Here is a 24,977-nt window from a genome sequence, read left to right as displayed (position 1 = left end):
AAGAACATGTTTTGGTCCTTCTTCTTCTTCTTCTTTTTTTTTTTTAAAGTAGGCCCATGCCCAACATGGGGGCTTGAACTCACAACCCTGAGATCAAGAGTCACATACTTTACCGACTGAGCCAGCCAGGGGCCCCTAGATGTTGAATTCTAGAAACAATGTGTAGTGGTCAGTTGGTTAATTGCAAACTTAAATGACTTACCACAATGATGTTGTTGTTGTTGTTATATTTTTCACCAAACACCATGATGAATGCCGTGTTTCTGTTAAAGTCATAATGAGAGAGACAATATACAGCTGGAATAGAAGAGCAGGGCTGCATTTTCATTACTTACCTCCAGTGATGAAAACAACTTCTGCTGAGGACCAGATGGGAGCCTCTCCATGGGCCCTCCTTGGTTGATCATGTATTTAAACTATCATAAGCTCTTAAGGCTGTTAGATCTGTAGTACACGTATACATTATACCATGTTTGAATTTCCTGTTGATATTTACCAAGAAGAGATTTTTTTAAAAAGGTAATATTTAGAAGAGAGATTCCTGGCAGGAAGCTTCTTGAGCTATTACAGGAGTGGGTTGTCAGTTTTCTGCTTTTCCTCTGCTAGTTTAATCCCGACACTCATTTGTCTATTCTCTGTTATCAGCATGAACGCCTACATTTTCTTTAACAATTGACATATTCTTTTTTTATTTGTTTGTTTTTTGAAGAATGTTATTACTTTTATGACACTGTCAGTTAATCCATTTTAAGAAAGAGTTAAAATATGTGACTGCAGATAGAATATTAATGCTCAAGTTCAATGATGACATACATCACCTGTTCTTATTCCTGAAAAAGAAAGATTACAAATGGAGAATGACAGTGTAGTATTTAAATGAGTAGCTCATTATGTTCTCTGCCTTATTTGCTACTAAATAGCAGTGCTAGAGGAAGTCTTGCTATGGAATTAACAGTTGGACTTTTAAATAAATAATTGGTATATATGCATTCCTAAATCAGATCTTCATACCTATACTAAACTATGATGCTACTAATTGTTTATGGTGATCTCCTTCTTCACATTTAAATAATATGTGATCTAATAAATGTTTGAATACAGATGTAAGCTTTTTAAGAGTAGGTCATATGGCTTCATTTTAACATACATATTATAGTGTATAAACCTCCAAAAAAATCTAATATATTGTCATCACTTGGCATACCTCCAGTTGCAAATACTAGAATACTCAACTAATGGCTTAAATATTCAGTTTATTGCTTCAACTAACAAGAAGTCTAGAGTTAGGGCATTTTCAGGCTTACTTAATTCTAGTGACATCATCACTTTTTTTTTTTTTTAATCCTTTTTTGTCTATCCTCCTTAGTTGGTGGGCTTTAGTTAAACCTTAGGCTTGTCCCAACATCACCTCCTCACAGAGTGGAGTCCAGACATAGAAAAGGGAAGGTCCTCAATGACTGTGTCAAAGTGCAGCTTCCCCTTCATTGGCCAGATCTGGGTTTCATTACTCTGTCTAGAACAGCCACTAGCCAAGGGGCAGCAAGACCACTATTAATTGTATTAGTTCATTTGTGAGTCAGTGCTGGGCTGAGGAGTTATTCAGCCTCCCTTGAAGGATGTGGTCACTTTGAGGAAGAAGAATAAAATCAAGATTCTGTTATCAGAGTCATAGTGAGTGTAAGATGGCAGTTGGGTTATTAACAGAGTTGTGTCTGCCAAATATCAATTAACAAGATTTTCTATAATCTGATAAATAAGAAAAACTACTTTATTTTTTAACACAGAGTTAAAAAAAAAAGATCTCAACTGAACTGTAAGTCTTGTAGGAACAATCATTAAGGATGACGTAGCAGTTAACCTTTTGGTCTTCTGTGAATACTCATTGTAAGATCATTTGGCATTTCATGACAAGTGAAGTTTCTAAAAAACTGTACCCCCTCAAATATTCTTACATCAGTAGTTATAAGAGTGTTATCTTATTAATGGTTTTTTTAATGGTACAGTTTTTTGTAGTGACTTTGCTGTAAGGTACCCTTGATTTATCTTATGTAATCTCTTTCCGCTTCTTATCCCCATCTGAGTGCCTGTACCATCTCCACCCACCCACCCCCAAGTCTCATGTCCTGCTAAACCTGCCATAGCTTGGCTTTTGCAGTACAAAATTTTAATAATTTGGGGCGCCTGGGTGGCTCAGTGGGTTAAGGCCTCTGCCTTCGGCTCAGGTCATGATCCCAGGGTCCTGGGATCGAGGCCCACATCGGGCTCTCTGTTCAGTGGGGAGCCTGCCTGCTTGTGATCTCTCTCTGTCAAGTAAATAAATAAAATCTTAAAAAAAATTTTAATAATTTAACAAGATTTCTAGGGGATACTTATCAACCCAATAGTTGTGAATTGTAATGCAAGGTTCAATATATTAGTCCAAGTGTGTTAGGTCGGTTACCTTAGAGAAATTTCCAAAGTTATTTTGTTACGTTGGAATCTGAAAATAAAGAATTTAGAGGCCTACATCTTATTATACAAAATGAAATGATAGCAGTTTGACATTAAAAGATGAAATTTATATTTTTATATGATATTCATATTTAAATTACTAGAATTTTAAAGTGATAAAGACACGTACTGCTTTTGAAGTGTTCACAAACATTCTAAACCTCATTAAATAAATTTCAATAAATTGTTATAGTCTGGAAAATGTTGAAACTGCATTTTTATTGGTTTGTTTATTAAATGTAATCTCAGTCATTTCTTTTAGGACGTACATGTAATGCAAAATTTCATTGGATGCTATTAAAATGTAAGAGACAAGATCAAATAAGCACATACTCATGTATGAGTCTATTTTTTTGCTTGTATTCTATTACTGCTAAGGTTAGGGTGCTCATTTAGAAATGTTTAAATCAAGAAATACTGTTATTATGGTCTCCCCAAGTATACAACACCTGAAGCAACAGTGTTAAAAATATTATGAAAATATCTTTCATCTAAAAGTTTGCAATAGGTATAGCTACACTGGAAAGATTCTTTTTATGAGAGGTTTGCTCAAGCCAAGCCTGAACTCCCAACAAGTTGAGGCCTACAGAGCCTGTCATTCTTTTCTAAGAAGACATTGATAAGATTCTACGTTTGTATAACCCATTAGGTGATTCAGTGTGTATTATGACACCAAGGTAATAATTTTATACAAGTACATATGTAAAATCACTTTCACATGAAGTATTTGCTGCAGAGAATGTGGGTTCCCTGTTTGCTAAGGCTTGGCCTGCCTGCGTTTAAGGTTTGGATCAGATAAGCATCTCTTTAGCCTCTAACATGAAAGTGCTTGTCAAACTCAGCATGATTTTTCAGAGATAAATCTGTGGGTTCTCTCTCAATTTTTGAGAGAATTGGAACTTGTAAATTAATCCGAGGTGGACATTATTTTGTCCCTTCGAACAAAGCCATCTGTCATAGTTTTTTTCTAAATACAAACACAAACGTACTTTCTCTAGATGACAGACTTGTGACATTTAAAATTATATCCACAAAGATATATGTATATATTTCAATTAGCTGCAGAAACAAATATTTAGGCCCAGTAAAAATAATAGCATATGCATTTATGTATTTTTAACTGTATATGCATTTCAAATAAGTATTAGAGTCTTTGATTCCATGACCTATTCTTATTACATGGAAAAGGGAGAAAAAAAAAAAAAATGAAGAGCTCTCCAAACTTCACAAATGTTAAATACACATTATTTTATCTTACTTAATCTAATCTAAAGCAAGTAAATATGACATTGTGGTAGATCTATATTTCAATGTAAAAAAAAAAAAAGCCATGAGATCTAGGGACTATTCACTAAACTCTGAAACTAATGCATTTGCACTTGTTTATAGAGATAAAAAGCTTTTATGTGTTCCTTTATGCATGCTAAGACTGAATATTGCCTTTAGCCAAGAACTTAAAAGTCAAAAGAATGGGACTAAAAATGAGAAAAAAAGGAACACAAGACACCCACAAAAATTAAACAACTACTTATGTAAGCAATAACTATCATATAAGTTATTGTATAAAGTTAGAAAAAGAAATTAAAGGGTAAAAGTGAGAACTTTACCAGCATAATGACTGACTGTATCATTTACTTTATCTTATGGAAATAAAAGTGAAGAATAGATTGGATACCATGTTACAATGTTTATCATTGTTTAAACTTGTTTGTAAAAGAGGGTGGAAAACTTGATCCATCATGGCACAGACTCACATATTCATCAATCTGTTTATTCAGCAAAATATCTTTCATTGACCTAGTTTCCTAGTGTGTATATGGTATGGGTGTTTTTGATATTAACAAATTGAATTCCACAATATGTTTTTGATTAAATATTAAAATTTCTCTCTTCATGTTTGTAAATAATTAGCAAGTCAGTAAACAAATATTTAGATTAAAACATTGAGAAGATATTTATGTGGACAAATAAAAATAGCAATAAATTGAAATTTCTTACTACTTTGATTTCTCTTTTATGTAGGAAGTGTTGTAGGAAGTGGTTATTTTACTTCTTTTAATACAGAGACTCCTTTTGCTGGTTCTAATTAGTTTTACTATTGACAATTTAAAGTATTACATGCTAGAAAGAGAAAAGGCCAGAGATTCATGTGTGTGTTAGATTTTCCTTTAGGCTGGTAAAATCTGACTGCCTCCCAGGCTAGGTTCTATGTGATCTGTTAACAGCAGGACGCTTCAGGAAAAAGGCACATTCTTTATTACCAGCCCCTGAATTTCTGAGTGATGACTTAGAAACCAGAGAAAAGTCTTTCTCACAAGCCTAGCCTAGTGTCTGGATATGGGGTCTGTTTCTTGTCTCTTTTACCTTGGGATCAGCCATAATTACAGATTATCATTCTAGATGAGAGAGAAGGAAGTCAGATGAGAAGATAGGAAGTGCCGTTCAGGAATGAAAGCTACCCTTGTTGTGTTTACCTTCCCATAGGTTCCCTCTTGATCTTGTTTAGTTTTCCTTCTTGGAGGCCATCTCTAGGTGAGACATAACCATAAAGAGGGGAAGGGACCTTTAGGGACCCTCAGAAGAACACATGACTTTAATTCTTCTGCTGAAAGTCAGGATGGATTAATTCTAAATGGCCTATGAAGATGGAGATCCCTAACTTCCCCCTCAAGATGGATCGGGTACTGTTTGCTCAAGGCAACCCTTATCTTGTGGGTGTGCTTGGATGCAGGTCAGATACTCAGAGCACGGGGTGAAGGCCAGTTTAGAAGTAGCACAGAATTTTTACTTTGCAGATTACTGGAAGCTTTGAAGGGACTATGTTTTTTTCAGGAAAGGAAAAACAGTGTTATTGTTGAAAATCAAAAGAGTGAAAATCTGCATGTTCTGTTTAGTAGCTAGAAAATGTCCATAAATCATGTTTTAGAATACTGGAATTTCGAGTAAAATGCCCTATTGTTTGTATAAAGGCTTAAACAGAAATCTGATCAGCAGCTTTTCATTCTCTTTTATTAATATACTGTGTTTGCTAGTGACACCCTACTGTTTGTATTTTTTGTGCTTTTGGAGTATTCCTTTTTGCTATCTTTGTCACTGCTAGGGTTTTTACTAAAGACAGGGATTCAAGAAAGTAAGTAACTGAACAGAGGCAACAAGGAATTGGAATCTAAAACACTTTGCTTTCTCAATCTGCTCTGCCTTTGCTGGAAAGATTAGATGATAGATTTTGTATCTTGCTAGATCATTTTGTTATTAATAAATGTAGAAGTAAGTCTTTCAAAATATCTTTTGGAGATAACAAAATTTAATAAATTAACGCTCATCAACCAGCAGGGATAGACCTTTCCTTATTGTGATATCCAAAGAGCGAAGTTTTAAAGATTAAATTTTATTGTGTTTTTCAAAGTAAACTTTCAGGGCTCATCAAGACTTTTCAATGAAGAGCAATAAGGAAGTCTCCAAAAGGAAGAATGGGGAAAGCAAGAACTAACTTTTAAGGATATAGTATGCATAGAACACCCATATAAGGAAGCTTGTATCTCATCTGTATTTACAGATGAATTATGTGGGGCACAGAGAAATAAATCAGTCATGATCACATAGTTAGCAAATGGTTGGGAGGGTTCAAAATCAGGCACATTTCAATTATTTAGGACCTATAAGGTGTCAAGTTCCATGTTACTCTTTAGAAATGCAAAGATTAATTAGACATAGGAGTGCTTTGTAGGAATCTCTTCTAGTGGTAAAGTCACTGTTCTTTAATTCTACAGTTCTATCTCTGTTCGTTTTCTACAGAATAGTGCTGGAGATGGGATGCATAGACTGTGTGAAGATTCTATCCCAGTTAGGGAGAATGGAAGCTGGAAAGTTTGTGGATGCTAGACCAGTGATTTTGTTATTTCTTTCTGCACTGGAAAGTCATAAATGGTTTTGAGCAAAGGAATTACATTATTTAAACTGATTTGCCACTTACAATTTTAAAAATCATTGTCATATGGCATTTTATGGGTAGTAAAATTCAGTCTGCCACATTGCAGTTGAATCTCACGTTCCTCAATTATATCATGACCCCTAAGCACAAAATGAGTGGATTCGACTGGACTGGACAACCCCTTGCTCCTAGGGAATCTTAGTTTTGCCTCCTCTTCTTTCACAAAGAGTCATTTTACTGTCCTACCCATCCATCCATTATATATATATAATATATATATTATATATATATAATATATATATATATATATAATGTGCTATGAATGACAAGTATAGGATGCTGGGAGAACACATTACGGGGGATCCTGTCCTAACATATGAGAGAAAGTCACCGTGAGCAAATGACATTTGTACTGAGATATAAAGGGGTGCATAGAATTAATCAAGCCAAAAAACCAAACCAGACCAAAACAAAACAAAAAAACAGAATGTGGATTATGGCATTGGTGTTGGTTGGGGTTATCCAATGAGGATGATCTTAGAAAAGGAAACTGCATATTCCATTTTACTCCACTTTCACTTCTTCTGAATTCTTTAACACTTTAGTGTTCCTACTAGACATTTAGATTTTATTAAATAAAAATACAAAGTAGTGTATTACCCTTGGCCATATTACTTCCCAGACTATATTGGAATATGTATTTAAACAACCACAGTGCCTTGAACATTGCTTTATATACAGTATTTGTTCAGCTGAGCTGATGTGTTAATGGTTTTTGCCATTTTTGGTTTTTAATGGAATTGAGAAGGAAGAAAGAGTTTTTACTAAAATAACTTATACATGCATTGCTCATGCCATTATAATTTCATAATATACCTAGAATGATTTAGTTATGGTCACTTGAAGGTGCACCTTCAAATTTGTTATCAATAATTTTTAGATTAAAAAGGAGTAGTGATGAAAATGAAATCATGTCTTATATACCTAGAAAGCTATATCATTATTAGGTGATACTGAAATTATTAATGTGAGATGTTTAGATAAGGGGGTCACTTTTTTAGATTTCATACTGTTTTTATTGTTGAAAGACTCTAGATATATTTGATTTGTAATTGAACATGTTTCTTAGCTTGTATCTTATGAGAGGACAAGATACTGTGCTTAGGAATTGTGCTGCCATTTTTTGTTTTGAGGGTGTTTCAACAAATGAAAATAAGCTATTAACAATGAGAAACACTTCAAAGTTTCATAGCTTTAATAGATACTTTTTATTTATAAATAAATATTTATATCTTTAATAAAGATACTCTTTTATTTATTTATTTGACAGAGAGAGAGATCACAGGCAGAGAGAGAGGAAGGGAAGAAGGCTCCCTGCTGAGCAGAGAGCCCGATGCGGGGCTCGATCCCAGGACCCTAAGATCATGACCTGAGCTGAAGGCAGATGCTTTAACCCACTGAGCCACCCAGGTGCCCCTAATAAAGATACTCTTAGCAGATAATATGAAAAATAACCTTATTTTTATATTTGAGGCATTCACTACTACAAAATTCTGGCTAGAAATTCTATTTTATGAAGAAAGGACTGGTGTTATAATCTCATATTTAAAGAAGAGTTAAGCAAAGAAACAAGAAATCTTGGCAATGAAGATTCTTAGCAATGTGCCCGGTGATTAAAGTTTCCATATGCTTCCTCAGTCTCTTTCCTATTAATACACTATATAAACCTGCCTTCACAGTCACGTAAATTCTCTGTGATTCATTTTTCTCATCTGTATGATGGGTGGTTAAATGGTCCCTCTTTCAAAACTTTGTTAGGGAGACTAGAAAGAATAAGTAGTAATTAATTATTAATTAATCAATAATTATTAATAAGTAGTAAGATTACTTCAGGGTTTTTTCCCCACATTTTTATAATTTAAAATTTTGTGAGGAAATGATTAAAAATAGATTTTCTTTCATTAAGTTTGTGAAGGACACAGGGAAACTTTTTATTTACTTACTCAGGTCATTTTGTTTTGTTTGTGTTTTTTTTCCAGCACGATAAAATATTTGTGTTTGATTCTGTTTCTTTTTTTTTTTTTTAAGATTTTATTTATTTATTTGACAGAGAGAGACACAGTAAGAGAGGGAACACAAGCAGGTGAGTGGGAGAGGGAGAAGCAGGCTTCCTGCTGAGCAGCGAGCCCCATGCCAGGCTGCATCCCAGGACCCTGGGATCCTAACCTGAGCCAAAGACAGATGCTTAACGACTGAGCCACCCAGGAATCCCTGATTCTGTTTTTGTTCCAACTTCTGTATTTTCTTCCTCAGAAGCATCTGTCATTTCTTAGGTTGAATTTCCATTCTTTGTATAGTTTCTTTCTTTCTCTGCTAACTTTTCCCACATCTCAGGGTTAATGGTCCCTCAACATTTCATTTGAAATATAAAACAGTTTTCACACTCTTTCTTAAAGTTTTCTGTGCTAAGTAAATCACTTTAGAGTTAATTTTCTCTCTGATTTGTCGGGATAATGCTACCTTTGCTTGTATCACAGCATTTTTTTTAATAGTCTCCATGTATTTATTTTTCCACTTACCTCATTTGAATGAAGACGCATCTGGCAAGACCTAGCTTTCACTGGCAGATAGAGTGCGTGGACTTCCGTGCCAATGGCTCATCATATTCTTGAATGAGGGTCATACTCTCTCTTCAGTTCTGAAACTAGAGGGAAGGTTGATAGGCTCAGACCCAGCACTTTCAAGTGAGGTGAGGTTTTCTTTACTCTTTATTGCCTCAGACTCCATTATTCTAATGCAAAGGAGGACAGGACAAATGTCTAGAAATCCCGCCATGTGCAGTTAACAGGGGTGTTCCCGAATGCACGCTGCTCACTGCAGTCTGCCTTCTCGCCTGCAAGTCTAGTGCCTGCCGTTTCTCCTTCCTACGTGCACTCATCAAGTATTTTTGCATTGCTTTCAGGTAATTGCAATATCTGACTGGCCATGCGTATGAAAGGCTAGGAAGACATATAAAATGGCTCTGGCCATTTTAAAAAATAAGTCATCGAATAGAGGAATGTTTATTTAGTCCAGCATAAATTCAGTGTTCTTGACTAAGAGTCAGGTGAAGGGGAAAGTGCAGTATTTTTTTTTTCAATACCTTCAGTACCTTTTTTTTTTCAGATGGATTGAGGTTTTTTAACTTCCTTGAGCCAAATCATAGATAAGCTGCTGATTTACTTCTCATATCACCTACTTTGATTTTATCCTTTGTGGCAATTCTCCCCAGGTACTGTAAGATCTGTGTTGTGAGGCTCCATTTTCAGTTGTATTACAGTTTGTATCATTTTCCAGGGTTTATATATTAATTTACCTTCCTTTTTATTATGGTTAAGACAATTTATTAACTATATAACACACAGGGATACTTTGTTGTCACATTCTGTGAACATCTTATAATCTAATGTCTCATATCACGACTAACCATTCAAAGGACTGTTGTGCTGTTGGTTTTAACATGGAAGGTACTTCATATCTAGTATTTGACCATGCCACACCCTGGTCAGTCCCATCAATCTCTGGAGAGCCACTACTGCAAATGATGATATATGCATATGTAATAATAAACACCAAATTTGTTATACACTTGTAATTCATGAATGACCCTGGGTCTTCAGGGTTTTGACCAGGAGTGACTTGTTGCAGACATTTTAGTAAGTAACAAAAGATCTTTGGAACACTGGGACTTCGGTGTCTTCGAATTACTACTTGACATAGAAAACTGTATTTTGCTCAAAGCTGATGTCTTTCTTTTTTTTTTTTTTTAAATCAATGGACAAAAGCTATCCATTATATGCTTTCTGCCAATGTATGTTAAGAGCCTAAGTCCAAAGAACGTTTGAAGCATGTGGTGTAAAATGATGAACACATCAGGCTTGGTTCCAACTTCGTGACCTGAGAGCTTTTTCCTCAGACTTGAACATACTTTCACAGACTTTTACAAAATCATATTTACCTGTGCCACTATTCAGTAAGTATTTTTTCTTACATTGAGGAAATTTTTTCTTAAATAAAGTTTTAAAAGAAGCTCTAGGAAATGTCCATCAAAGCAAAATATAATATTTATATATGTAATATTTATTGAAGTGGATTATCAATTATTAAGATAAAGAACATGCCCTTTTTATGTACTAACCAAAATCACACTAAGAACCACTAGTTATAGGGTTCCTGCTTGGCTCAGTCATTTGAGCCTCTGACTCTTGATTTTGCCTTGGGTCATGATCCTCGGGGTCTTTGAGATAGAGCCCTGCATCAGTCTCCACACTCATCGTGGAGACTGCTTGGGATTCTCTCTCTCCCTCTCCTTTTGTCCCCCACCCCCCACACACTTGTGTTCTCTTTCTCTCTTTCTCTTCTTTCTCTCAAATAAATACAAAATCTTAAAAAAGGGAAAAAAAGAACCAATATTTACTACACTTTTGGGAACAGTGACCAAAGCAAGGATTCTGAACTGGGCAACCTGGAAGGAGCTGGCAGTCTTCCTCGCTTTGGGAGTTGGGGGTGAGGCGAGGAGACAGGGGCTTTGGTCAAACTGTTCATCCTCATCCTGTCCCTAGGAAGTCCCTATTGATGGGTAAAATGTTGTTGGGTAAAACTAGCCTTGGAAGGGCAGTATTCATAATAAATAGTAAATGTTTTGTGTATTTTGTACATTTTGTCATGCATTTAACCTTAGACATATACCTTCAGTGTAAGAGTTCTTTACAGAGGACTGATAGTACAGATGAACTTTGTAATTCATAGCAGTCCTAAAATGCATGTGTACTTAAATGCATATTATGTACAGAAGCATTTTTTAAATCAAAGATCAAATCATTTGAAATTTTATATTCAGTGGCATTAACATGGAATGTTGAAAGGAAACCATGATAAGATTTATTTTGTGGCCTTCACTGATTTTCAGTCTCATTAAGAGATAAAATTTAAACACATCCTTCAAGCCTTAAAGCTTAAACTGCAAAATGAATGAGTCTGACAGATGTGCCTCAGGAGTTGAGATGGGATGAGATCATTGTGTGCTATAGGTCTAGGGGCTTTGTGTATGAAGTCAGACTCTGGCCAACCCTTTGAAACCTTGAGTCAACAGGGTATTCCAATTGGAGTGCATCAAAGCGATACCACCAAAAATGTTTGGTAATGTATGTGCTAGAAAAAACAAATCCTTAATCAGCTTTTTTGGATTTGAAGATCTAGTCTTGTTTGCATTTCTTCTATGCTGTAGACTCATTGCTCTGGTTACCCAGAAATTCATACCTGTGGCATACTGTTTTATATATGGATTTATTGATGTGTGTCTCTTTATGTGTCTGTGTATGTACAAATAAATTTCAGTATATTACTATATTTAATATATGCATGGTAAATGTGACTATTGTGTTAAAGTGATCCAGTTATAACCAGAGTGGACAAAACTATTACATTTAATCTGCAATGATAAATTAAGAGTTTAAGTCATCTTAAGTGGTTTATTTTTGTAATCTCAGGTTAGGTTACTTTGTTATTTATTCTTTAACTTATTAGCTTTTTTCTTTTTAAAAGTGCCACTGAATTATTGAGAACTAAAAAGATGTGGACCTACTAGAAAAATTATTAGAGAAATAACCTTCAGAGTTACCTAATACACAATAGTATAAAGTTATAAGTGTGAAATCAATATATCCTTTGGTGTCAACTTTAACTTTCTATGTACAACATATGATCAGGATTTCAGTGTTTATTTACAATCATCCTTAAGTATTACAAGCTAGCAGTTTCATAAATCATCCAGAGAATCCGCTTAATTTGAAATAATATACTTAAAGTGGTTTTTATTTAAGCTCCTGTCTAAAATACATAGGCAGTATATTCTAAGCAGTATATTTCCTTAAAATGATTTTCCTGGAGCCTGTCTTAATTCATTTTCATTTGAATTTAGTATTGTAAACACAGATTGTATTAGTCCATAAGCAAAAACATTAATATGCCCATACTGAGCAAAGATGATTGAAAGCTTTAAAAATAGCTGAAGGTCTATTTAAAATAGCTGAAGACTGAGTTCTCTTATCCATGGCCCATTTAAAAAGTAAATATCTTCATCCATTTTATTTTTTTCTTTTTTTATTACACCTGCATCGTTTCTTTGCCTGGTCAAATTTGTAAATCAAAAACTCAGAATGACACATTAGCTTTTTGGTTATATTCATTGGGTCCCTAGGATTGCTTGTTTCTTGTGTTGATTTCCTGTTTTTGCCAAGAAAATAGTTTAAAATTGAATCCTTTTAAAACATATTCACTTATAAATTACCTGGATTTGTTCCAGTTCCTTCCATTTGTCTCCTTTTTCTTAGTGCTAATATTTGCAGGGAATTTCTGACGCCTCTTCCCACCATAAGCTGATTAAAAACCCTAAGCCGGCATCTACTTAAGAGAAGTTGCAGCTGTCTACAAACTGAGCAGTTAATAGGAAGGATGGTGGCCTTTTTCTTCCCACATTGGTGTTCTTTGCATCATACATTATATACTAAAAAAAACAAAAAACAAAAAACAAAACAAAAAACCGCCTTCTTTGGAACAATCATTCTGTTTGCCTATAGGATTTTCCCTCCACATTTACTTTTAGCGCTTTCAGTCACTCAGCAGTCAGTGTTCTCTGGTATCTTTTCACCATTACTTTTTCCTTTGTACGGTTTCTCTAATGAAATCTTCCAGCAGTTTTACAAAGCACAGCTTTTATGTCATATAATGATAGCAAGGTATAATATACAGATAAATCGCAGTATAATTGGGTTAAACTTCTGAATACTGTGCGAACGTGTACTAATGAGGAGTTACTTAGTTACCTTTAGGAAATGGCTCTGTATTGAAAGGATTTCTTAATCTGCCTGGCGTTCATGTATCAACTGCATGGGGACTGAGCATTCTTTTGAAGCACCCATTCCATATTATATCATTCATTTAGAAAATAAGTTTGGATTAATAAACCTTGTGGAAACAACTTTGCAATATCAGTTTATTTATAGATGAAGAGGATAAAAAACATTTAAATGCAACAAGGATAACAATTTTAGGAAGATTATAGAGAAGAGTTAATTTCACAGAAATGGCATACTCAAAAGGAAACGTTCTTAGAAGTTGAGGACAATAATATCGGCTCATCTTTTCATTCAGGATTTAAGACAAAAACATTTTCTTAAGTTCACTTCAGCCTTGTGGTTTTATAACACTATGAAATATTATGTCTTGAAACACTTCAAACTTTAGTTCTAATGAGATGCCCTTGGGTAAGGTAAATGGATAGGAGGAAGGGGAGGAAAAAGAAAATCCTATTATGGTAAAAGAAGGAGAAAAATACTTGTTAATGTCTCATTAATGTGTAGAAAGAGGTGAAGGAAAAAAGAAATAGGAAGAGGCATGAAATGGGGAAGTAAGTTAATCAGTTTTCTTCAGTAGACCTTCCTAATTTATTACAGGCTCCTGGCTAGGATGCTAGTCCTTTGCTGACCTCCTAAAGGATGACAGGATTATAAAATTATACAACAGTTAAGACAAAGACTCTGACTGTTGTACACTTAAGACATAGCATTAGATCAATAATGAATGTATTAATTCGATAAATGTAAATCACACACATCCTTTTGGCAACATACTATCCGAGTTGTTGGGAATGAAACAAATATACATATAAGACTTTTGGGTCCAAGAAACTTATCTCCTGGAAGGGAGAGAAGGACAATAAAGCAAACACATGTTAGGTAAGATAATTTCAGAGAGTTTTAAGTACCAAGGAGAAACATAAAGTGATGTGATGAAGAGCCTATGGGAATATAATGAAAAAAAAAATCCTATTTGCAAGTAGAAAATCTCTACCTTTTAATTCATCTTAAAAAAAAAGAAAAGAAAAGAAAAAAAAGAAAGAAAAAAGAAAGAAAGAAAGAAAGAAAGAAAGATGTGGAAGATCTTTGTGCAGATAATTAAAATTCTACTGTCACAGAAGCTAAGGAGCTCCTAAAAGCTGTGGCTTAAACACACATACTAAAGTATTTTATTCTTGACTAAAGAGTAAACTTTGAGTAAATAATTTTATTTAATTATAACTTCACCCTTCTCTAGGACTCTTATGATATTGGGCTTATTATACTGTACTCTACTGTTCTACTACATTTTTTCTAGAGAGAGGATACATGAAAAAATAAGGAGATCGCAGTTAATGACTGTCTTTTCTCTCCCACTTGCACCCTTCAAAAGCAAATAGAGACGTGATGATGATTCCTGTGTATTATATGACCCTCAATCCAATGACTCTTTAAAAGGTATCCCTTGTGTTACTGCTTTTCAACCTGGCTTTTTTGTTGTTAAAAAAAAAAAAAGTAGAGGGAAATTTCTAATGTTTTCTTAAGTATCTTCTGAAAATGAATCACTATTAACCCAGTCACGAAAGAACTTGGACCAAATGATAAATGTTATGTTGTCTGACCCATCTACATGGCTCAGAAAAACCACCGCCTATTGAAAAACGTATGAACTCCTGCTGCTACTCATCAGGGGTACTTTCTTCCAATAGCACTGAAAGAAAACAGCTTTGGGTGCCTGGATGGCTCAGTACCTTAAGTGTCTGCTTTTGACAGGTCATGATCCAAGGGTCCTGGGATCGAGTTCCACATCGGGCTCTTTGGTCAGCAGGGAGCCTGTTTCTCCCTCTGCCTACCCCCTGAGTGTGTGCTCATTCTCTCTCTCTCTCTCTTCTCTGTCAAGTAAGTAAATAATACCCTTAAAAAAAAGAAGAAGAAAAAAACAGTTTCGTCATTAGAACATCTTCTCCAGTGGGGCCCACATTTGTTGTTTTGTTGTTGGTGTCTTTTTTTTCCTGGAAAGTGTATGTTTTTATTTTTATTTTTATTTATTTATTTATTTATTTATTATAAACATATATTTTGTTAATGTTCATTGTATCTTGGTCCAGTTAGAGGTTTTCTCTCTGGTAGAGTGGTAATGATCGAGGCTCTCACACAGCATTGCTATGAGATAGTTCACGAGAGTGCCTAACAGTTTCTAACCCACTATTAGTGCTCAAAAATCAGCAACTGTTCTTATCATTTGCACTTAAAAACTGTTAGAGTAAATAAATTCTACTTGTTGAAATGTAGAAGTACAAGGAAATTATCTGCTGTATTCTTTCATGTATATGTTTCTTGATAATAGATCTCTAAAATTTCCTTAGGACAGATAATACATTTTTTTAGTGTATGTAAAGAATTCTTCCTTTGTCTTTAAATTACATATTTTAGATACATTTTTCCAGAAAATATTTTAAATATTTTTATACAGTTGCATTGGAAATCTGTGAAATACTGTCATTATTTTTAAGTAAAAACATACAGTACCTACACTGTATACCTATATCTACATTTTTTTCCAGCTTACTCCAAAACTCAAGTTAGTCCCTCAGAATGCATTTCTTTCTTTCTTTCTTTCTTTCTTTCTTTCTTTCTTTCTTTCTTTCTTTCTTTCTTTCTTTCTTTCTTCTTTTTTAAAGATTTTATTTATTTGACAGATCACAAGAAGGCAGAGAGGCAGGCAGAGAGAGAGGAGGAAGCAGGCTCCTCACTGAGCAGAGAGCCCTATGTGTGGGTCCATCCCAGGACCCTGGGATCATGACCTGAGCCGAAGGCAGAGGCTTTAACCCACTGAGCCACCCAGGCACCCCGAATGCATTTCTTTCTTAATGCTTGATTGCTAAATCAGTTATTCTTTTACACTGATACTATTTTACCAAAATAGCATTGTTAGCTTGCCTGATTCTGGAATGGAGAACTCATTGTTTGTGTTGCTTTATAATGGACAAGTTATTTTTGGAGAAAGTGTTCTTAGCCTTGATTTCATAGATAAAAGGGTTCAGACATAGTTTTTAGGGGCTGGACAAATACTCTGAAATTGTATGCTATTGTGTGAAAACTATGAGAGTAAGTCTTTAGATATATAATTTTCTGGTTTGAGCACCCATATCTTTCATCAGATTCTCAAAACTTTCGCAAGTCATTGGTTTAAAAGGATAGAAAAAAAATAGTTCTTGTTTTTAAATACTTGGTACAGAAGTTTAACATACTTGAGGAATTCTGAAGCCTAGTTTTATAATTGGAGCAATTATAAAGGAACAGAGGATTATAGACATTATTTAGCAAATCATGTCAAGGTTTGTTTTTGTCTCAAAAACTTCCTATATTATTATATTCTTCTGTTCAGATCATCCTACTGGCATGCTTTTTACAATAATGGGGCTACTGTTTTCTTCCACCATACCATAATACTTACATTCAATTCTAAATATTATTACCCTTGATACCTGTCAAGGCTAACTAAAACAAATTTTGATCCTGGAATTGTGGTAAGGAAGGGAGTCGTGAAAAGAAAAAATTTACCACATTTTTTGTTGCTTAGTATATATGTGTGTTTCCAAGTCTGGCCAAGAGAATGGAGATGTTATTTTTTAAACAGATACATAACTTTTGATTTCAGAAAGGAGTAACCATTTTTTCCTTGAATATGATGCTCTTTAGGAGAAATCTCGTGGTTGTTGGAAGTTTTATTTTAGAGATCATGGCAAAACAATTCCAAATACGAATTTAACATAACTTTATTCCATGGAAACCTGTCTGATAACCTGGCAACAGCTGCTGGTGTCTGTTCAGAAATGTGAAGAAGTTTAGTCAATTCTTCTTAAGCCAACGATCTTCAGAAAATAATGATAGGCTGGTAATCAAGCCCTATTGCATCCTTTTTATCCATGAAATTTTATTTCTAAATACATTTGTAGGTGAACCACGGGCTTTATTCCGAGGCAGTTCACCCAGTCAACAAATATTTATTGTCTCTTATGTGTAAGTCACCGTATTATACTTTGAAGGATGCAGTAGTCCAGTAGAAAACAATGGAAACCAAACAAAACAGAAATGTTGGCAAAATCCATGGTCTTTTAGAGTTCAATTAAATTACACACAGAAACTTTAAAAACTAATCAAGGAAGTGAATATATATGCAAGACTTGCATTCATTGTGAAGGATAAGCAGTTTTTATTTTTTAGTATTTTCATTTTCCATAATTTTAAACACTAATTATTAAACATATTTTTTTAAGACTTTAAGTTTATTTGTCAGAGAGAGAGCACAAGCAGAGGGAGTGGCAGGCAGAAGAAGAAGCAGACTCCCCACTAAGCGGGGAACCCAGTGTAGGACTGGATCCCAGAACTCTGGGATCATGACCTGAGCCAAAAGCAGGTGCTTAACCAACTGAGCCATCAAGGTGTCCCTAAACATATTTTAAGTGATCTCTTATCTTTTGTGAGTTAATTTGGAATTTATCATTTTAAAGGAGCACGAAATTCTGGAAGAAAGTTTACAATTGGGAGTAGAATTAATGTCATCCTATTGTTCTGACCCAAGGAATGGAGCCAGAATCCAGCAAATCAGTAATAATTGGTCAAAATGTCTCCTGCTTCATTGGTAATATTAGCAATGCATCTCAAGCCATTAAAAAAGCAGTTCAACAGAAAAGGTTTTAGGATTGCTGTTTTTGTTTTAACTTACCTTGAAATAAAGTACTATAAGTGTAATAATATTACCAAATTTATGAAAACAAAGAAGAAGTTCTGTTCAGTGGGTTCAGTTGAATGAGGATGCTAGTCGGAAAACATACACTTACGAGTTAATCACATAAATATTCAGGTTAAAAGATTTTCTGGAGTTTTGTGGTAGAATGGAAAGAGATTAAGATTTAGGCTCAAAAGCTCTGGATTGAAGGTTAATGTTGTCATTTTTCATTAGGTAGGAATATGTTCATGTTTTCTGGGGACCATCACGGTTTCTGTCTGTTGTCCCAACACAATGAATACCATCATCTTTTATTCTTAACAATATTTTGGTTTGGTCAAGAAATTATATGGTCAACTTACTGTGCCAACCAACACTATTTTCACGGTAATTAAGTTTGCATAATATATTTGGTTTTTAAGGTCACGTGACAGCAAAAAAAAATATGGTGTTAAACTTTTGTTGGAGTAGTTGTGTGATACCTTATTTTCCCCAAGTGCATCATGTTGAAGTAAAATCACGAATTTTGACTACCAGGAGTATTGAAACCTAGACTTTACTTGTGATAAGAATTAGGTAAATATTCTATTTAATTAAAATTTCATTGGGTTTACTAAACTAAGTGAGAAAAATGAAACCAATTATTTTGTGGTATCACTAATACTCAATTCAGTTTTGAATGTTCTTCCATTCTGTTTCTTTATCATCCTCAGTATGTGCCTATGTGTCCTCTAGTATCTTTGGAAAATGTTACTAATTTTACTGTTTTTATAATACATTATTAGTAATCACAAATTTTTGTGTTTATCCCTTTGAATTTGATATTAAGTGCACAATTTCTTAAAGAAAAAAATATTTTGTGAATCCCTTCTCCCAAACCCCATTTTATTTCTCCTTAAAATGGCTGTAACTTTGCCTTTGAATTTCTGCCTGGGAAGCTGTTAGAGGTCTTGTACTAATTTGAAACAAAATAACACACAAATCGTTTTTATCAATACCAAGTGAGTTTTCAACAACTTCTAGGTCTCCTTTATCAGTAGGAGGAAGAAACTCATTCTCCCTAAATCTGAGAAGCCATTAACTGAACATCAGGAGGACTACAGAAACTTGGCAAGCCAAGAGTGAGCTCACCATATGGAACTAAAAAATATAGTTTCTGGGACAAGATTTTTGGGGCCAATCATTACTCTTCACAGGGTTGTTAAAAACATTAAGTAGATAATGTGCATGAAAGCATCTGGCTAGGAACTTACAAGCTACTGTTGAGTTGTAGTCAATAGATAATTGTTGAGTAAATGAGCAAGCTCTGGGAAGAATGAAGAGTCAAGGGAATTTATCCTACAAAATAATGCTCTTTCTTTTATTTTTTTCTATGCCAGCCAAGACCCTCTCCCTTAAAGATTGGTACAAATGACCATGAATAAAAGTTCATTTGACTGACTCACATAATAATTTTTACAAACTTTATGTGTCTTTTCAATCATTCAAATTTTTTTACTTCCAAAATCTGAAATTGAAGAAGATTCTGAACCACCTAGATTAGGATGCGAGGTCACCAAAAGACTCAATTTTACTATCTCCATCTACTGGCAGGGAGGAACTATACCCAAGCATCTGGACTGGCATAGAAAAGAGGAGAAAGAACATTTAAAAGGTAAGCAAAACATATATTTTTATTTACTCTGAATTTTTAAGCTTTTCTTCTTGTGCACTCTGACATAATTAAGGTTGATATAGTGAACCATATTAAAGAGGAGGATTTGTTTAGGTGCTGTAATATTCTTATCTGATTTTATAACATGAACTAGTACAGATTTTAATGCCTTTCTTTCATACTGGGAGTTTTTCTGTCTTTGTACTTGTAAATTTTACCTGGTCGCCCCAGTGCCCCTGTGTTGTTACTGTATTCCTAATGATCTTCAGACTTGTAGTGTGCTTACTGAAATGTCTCTATTCTCCTTTCTGTATTCTCTGAAATGTTAAAGGATAATGTCCCTGGCCTTTTATTTTCACTGTTGTGATATAGAGTAGAAGTGTATCTCTCAAAGTATAATGGATGATTCTGGTGTTTCTTAGACATTTCCTCCACCCCCCATCCTTTATTAAGCACCTTCTGGCAGAAAGTACTTAATGAAAAGTACTTAGTGAAAAATACTTAATGAAAAATTTCTTATTCATGAATAAAAGTTTTAATATATATTTATATCATGTTTCTCTTATGTTTTGTTGCTATGTTGCTTCTTCATCAGAAATCTTTTGTTTTGGTTGACTTGCTTTTTTGGGGGGTTGACTTTCAACAAGAATATCACACTGCAACTGAATTTTCAAGTATGATAACTGCTCTAAAATAGTTGCTAGTTTGTATAATTGTGCAGAAATAGATATGTGCTAGTTTAAATCATGTATTTAAAGGATTAGTTTAGTGGTTTTTAAGATTAGTATCATGCACATCTTTCTTAAAAAGCCTCTCTCAACTTGAGAATAAGATTGAGTGCCATTTGTTAAGATAATGAGTTCTGTTAAACCTATTGTGGTTAAATTCATTTTTTTTCTGTTCCTTGTCTCCTGCTCTCCTCGACCCCTGGGCATTTATTTCCATATTTTTGTTCCATTTTGGGGGACAGTGTTCCATTTCCCTCAGAAGAGGAATGGATGGATTTATAGGCAATATGGGGGAGGGCGTGAATTTTCAATATCAAAATTGGGTTTCGTGAACCAGAATTTGCAAGGAAATGCTGTGTTCAAATAGGTCTGTTTACTTGTTGGGAGGTCATGAATGCAGCCAGTCCATTTGCTGGCTGTGGGATTACACTCATATAAATAGTGCAAATACCATAAAGAAGAACGCTCAAATCTTCTTGTGGCATCTGACAGTGTCCAATCTGACAGAAATAGCCTCAAGGTCTTCATTGAGATCAGAAGATAGGCAAGTGGGTATTTTTGAATATGGTTGAAGAGACTAGAGATAATGATGTGTTAAAAAATAACCATTCCTCACAAATGAAACTTCTGCTAGACTCCTTAAAGTCCAGTTCAGTTCCTATTTTGAATAAAAGTGTGTATCTTGAATCTGTTCTAATCTAGGTTCAGCTTCTCTTCTTAGAACGTTTCCTTCAGATCTTTGGTTTAATTTTGAAACTACTGTCATAAAGTTAGCTGTTGCTAAAGAGTACTGTTAATGGACGTATTCAAGCCAATTAAAAATATCTTTGCTTTGAGAAGTAAAATTTAGGCCACCTATTTTCCCACCAAATGATGTGTTTTAATATTAACTATGGCTTTCATTTCTTTTAAAATCTCATGTTTATATCTAAGTTAAATTTTAACATGACTTCAAGATTGACAAGAATTGTTTAGGTAGTATGGCATAAGGCAGTGGTGTTTTCCAGCAGGGCAGAAAGGTGAGCACAGTTTGGTTAATTAGCCTTCGACGGGACAGTCATGTCCCAGTATAAATGCTCCATTTATTCTTGATGTTATTATGTGGAATTACTGTCAAAACTAAAGATCTTGCTATAAAAATAATTTATAAATCTCAAATATTGTTTACGGAAATGCAAACCATGTCACTTATCAGCAGCTTTTAATAGCATTTAAAACATAAGATAGGAGGATATGATTTGAAAAGAAGTGATTGAATTCACTATTTTTCTGTCTTTTGTATTATTCATAAGAGAATCATAGGCTTATTGTTGTACGTTATATGCATCACCTGTGAACATGAAACGCTAATATAATTGGGAAGTGGTAGCCTCATTTTTTAGCATAAATAATTGCTGGATATATGAAGACTGAAATAAATTTATTCCTACTTTATTAATAGTTTCTTAGGAATCATTTGTCTTGCTTAATTGAAAGCTTAACCTAAAAGGGAATTCTAAAGATGTTTTAAATATTCAATAAAGGCATAACTTAATGGCCTTACTTGCATGTTTTCTGTGAAAGAGTGAGTTTGTATCGATTACCTTTTCATTATTTTTTTCACTGATAAATTTTAAACACCTCCCATTAGAATGTCAGTAGTATCTAACCATTGTTTGTTCACAAGGAAATAGGTAGCTACTTCCTTATTTGAAATTGCTGGTAAACTCAGTCTGAATGTTGCAAGTTATATGCCCAGTGCAGACAGAAAACAGACAGATGTTGAGTCTTCAAAACAGATGAGGTTTTTTAGTGAACATATTTTCTCTTAAGTACGCTTGTTTATTTGTCATGTATTATGAATTTGTGTTTAAATCACACTAGCCAGTTTTTGTCATGATAATATTATTTCATATAAATATATTCAGCTTAAAATATTTCAGAATTTCTCATATTTTATATCAACTTTCTACATTGAATGGTAGTTTTATTTCAATGACAGAATTGATTAAGTATTGGAAAATGAGATAAATACTGAATCTTTAAAGGGAACGCTTATTTTGTAATGTGAATTACTCCTACTTATTTCTATTTTACATTTTGGTTGGCCTTTTTGGGATATCTAAAATAGTGCGCAGTTTAACACAGGATCAAAAATAACGCCATTGCCTAAACACGGCTCACTACAGTGGGGTGTGTATACAGTTGTATTCATTATTAATTGGTGTGTAATAAAAGCTTTACAGAGACTCTGTGTTTATATATACTTGGCTGTTTGTCCCGTGACATAATAGATAAGAAGATAATTGCCAGTTTATCTTTCATAATTGAGCCTTCATTTGAAAATGTTGTATCCCATTGTGTAAAATCAAAATAAGTTATTTTTACCCTCACCTTAAGGCTAAAATACCATGCTGTCAAACCTGTACCATTCTTTATCTCTTACCTCAATACCAGAAGAATTTTATAGACCTTATTGGCTGTGTTCTTTATCATGTTAAATCAGCTATTTAGAGCATGAAAAGGGAACACTGATAATAATCACACCAGGATCACAGGAAGGCCATTGCAGGCAATCTCAGACATGTTCACTATGACTTTGGTTGCAAATTATACATGTGAATATATATGTATACACACACATGTATATGTACACATATGTGTGTGTATACATATATATATATATATATATATATATCTTACTGGCTTAAGTAATAAAAGTGATTTATTTAGTCAGGGACCTGAGAAGCCCAGACATGGGATGAACTTATTGTGTAGTTTGATCTGGGATCTAGCTCCATTTCTCTGCACTGTCATTTATCTGCCTACCTCTGTGCATTGACTTTTTCATCTGACTGGATTTTGTTACAAGCTTAATGGCTACAGTAGTTCTGGATCTCACTTCCTCACCCGAAATGATCTCATTCTCAACTGTTGAAGAAAAGGCATTGGATTTGCTGTGATTGACCCATTAAAATCATACATGTGTGAGGGAAATGGGCTTATATTTGTTTTCCAGGCATGCTTCTGGGTAGGGTCAATCCAGCCCTTCTTTTCCAGTGGCTGCTTCATAGTAATGACGGGGATGTTACGGATATGCTCACCATATTAACTTTTTCTCATTGCATGTGAAAGATATGCTATGAACTTCCTGAACAAAGACCTCCATTTCTTACTATCACCTGTAGCTACTGTCATGGCTAAAGGGTGAATTCTTGTGCTTTTGAGTAAATGCGAAATAATTTAAACCCTTTTTTGAAGATAATGTCAGGTCAAGGAAATGGCAAAATTTCTACAAACCTCCTAATGAGCCTGTAGAATGGAATCAGAAATTTGAAATCCCTGCCTAAACATCACTGTTTGTTGCTCAGTTAATTTGATCTTTGCAAAATTAGAATCTTTGTACACATGACCAATTTTGCATTATCTTATATAGCAATCTCCTCTTCACTGACATGAGGCAAACTCGATACCTGATAATAAATTTTCTCTCATTGTATTTTAATTAGACAGCATATTTTGGACAAAGTTTCTGCTTCACCTACATACTGATTTAGTTATCAAGGTGATTATATAGTTATCATTTCATGTAAACTTTAAAACAGCTTGTGATTATCTTTAGTTTATAAAAAGCAAAGTCTGATATCAGGTGTCTTGCCTAAAATAACAGCTTTTATCATCAGTTTATTCATATTTCAGAGTTAAGATAAAATAATGACTATAATTATGGAATTCGTGGAGTGTGGTAAAATTATTGGACATGGTTTACTTTCTTAAAATAAGCAAGCAAAATAAGGAAATGGCAAATCTCAATAACAAGTACTTTGTGACCTTTCACCTTCAGCTGAAATATATGTGTAGGTTATAATAGATGGACCTTGAGTAAGATACCAGATATGAATTAAGGGGCCTTAATCAGAAAGTGTCTAAATTATAAAATCTTCTTATCTTTATCATGTGCAGTCACTAGGATCTTAGGAATGGAGAGAATGAAACATTGACATCATATGTAAATTTGTCTTCCGACATGTTCTTGCCATGGGATATTGCTTTTTTTTTTTTTTAATATGCACTATCAGTGTGTATGAATTAGTGCCATGGGCAAGGCACAGAGCTAGACCAGTGGTTAGCTTCTGGACTTAAGTAAAATGCCTTAGTTTAGGAATGAATAATGTGGTAAAGGTAAGGAAGGTAAACCCATACATTATCATTAAAACATGCAGTCCTAAGGGAATATACAACGGGAATCAAAGATGGAATTCTTTTATTTATTTATTTATTTAAATTCAATTTAATTAACATATAGTGTGATCTTAGTTTCAGAGGTAGAATTTAGTAATGTGTCAGTTGCGTATAATGCCCAGTGCTTATCCCATCGAGTGCCCTTCTTGATACTGATCACCCAGTTACCATCCCCCCACCGCCCCTCCAGCAAACCTCAGTTTGTTTCCTAGAGTTAAGTCTCTTGTGGTTTGTCTTCCTCTCTGTTTTTGTCAGATACGGAATTCTAAAAGAAGAGACATCTCAAGTAGGTTTTGGCAACTGAACCTAGTTTAGGAATGAATGATATTAACGTATAGTCTTGGAG

At 34.3% G+C, this 24,977-nt stretch overlaps 1 protein-coding gene across 4 annotated transcripts in view; it reads left to right on the top strand.

The window, feature by feature from the left end:
* PDGFC (platelet derived growth factor C) overlaps positions 1 to 24,977 on the top strand; it is a 201,348-nt gene that overhangs the window by 81,615 nt on the left and 94,756 nt on the right. For 2 of the 4 annotated variants that reach the window (XM_059173885.1, XM_059173894.1), the window contains exon 2: positions 19,622 to 19,682. The exons of the other annotated variants lie outside the window; for them this stretch is intronic. The gene's annotated coding sequence lies outside the window, so the exon portion shown is untranslated. The remainder of the gene's footprint in view (positions 1 to 19,621; positions 19,683 to 24,977) is intronic. 4 annotated transcript variants of the gene reach the window in all.

This window comes from Mustela lutreola, chromosome 1 (genome assembly GCF_030435805.1).
Source record: "Mustela lutreola isolate mMusLut2 chromosome 1, mMusLut2.pri, whole genome shotgun sequence".
Taxonomy (NCBI): Eukaryota; Metazoa; Chordata; class Mammalia; order Carnivora; family Mustelidae; genus Mustela; species Mustela lutreola.
The sequence above is the reverse complement of the archived record's forward strand: the minus strand, read 5'-3'. Positions and strand labels throughout refer to the sequence as shown.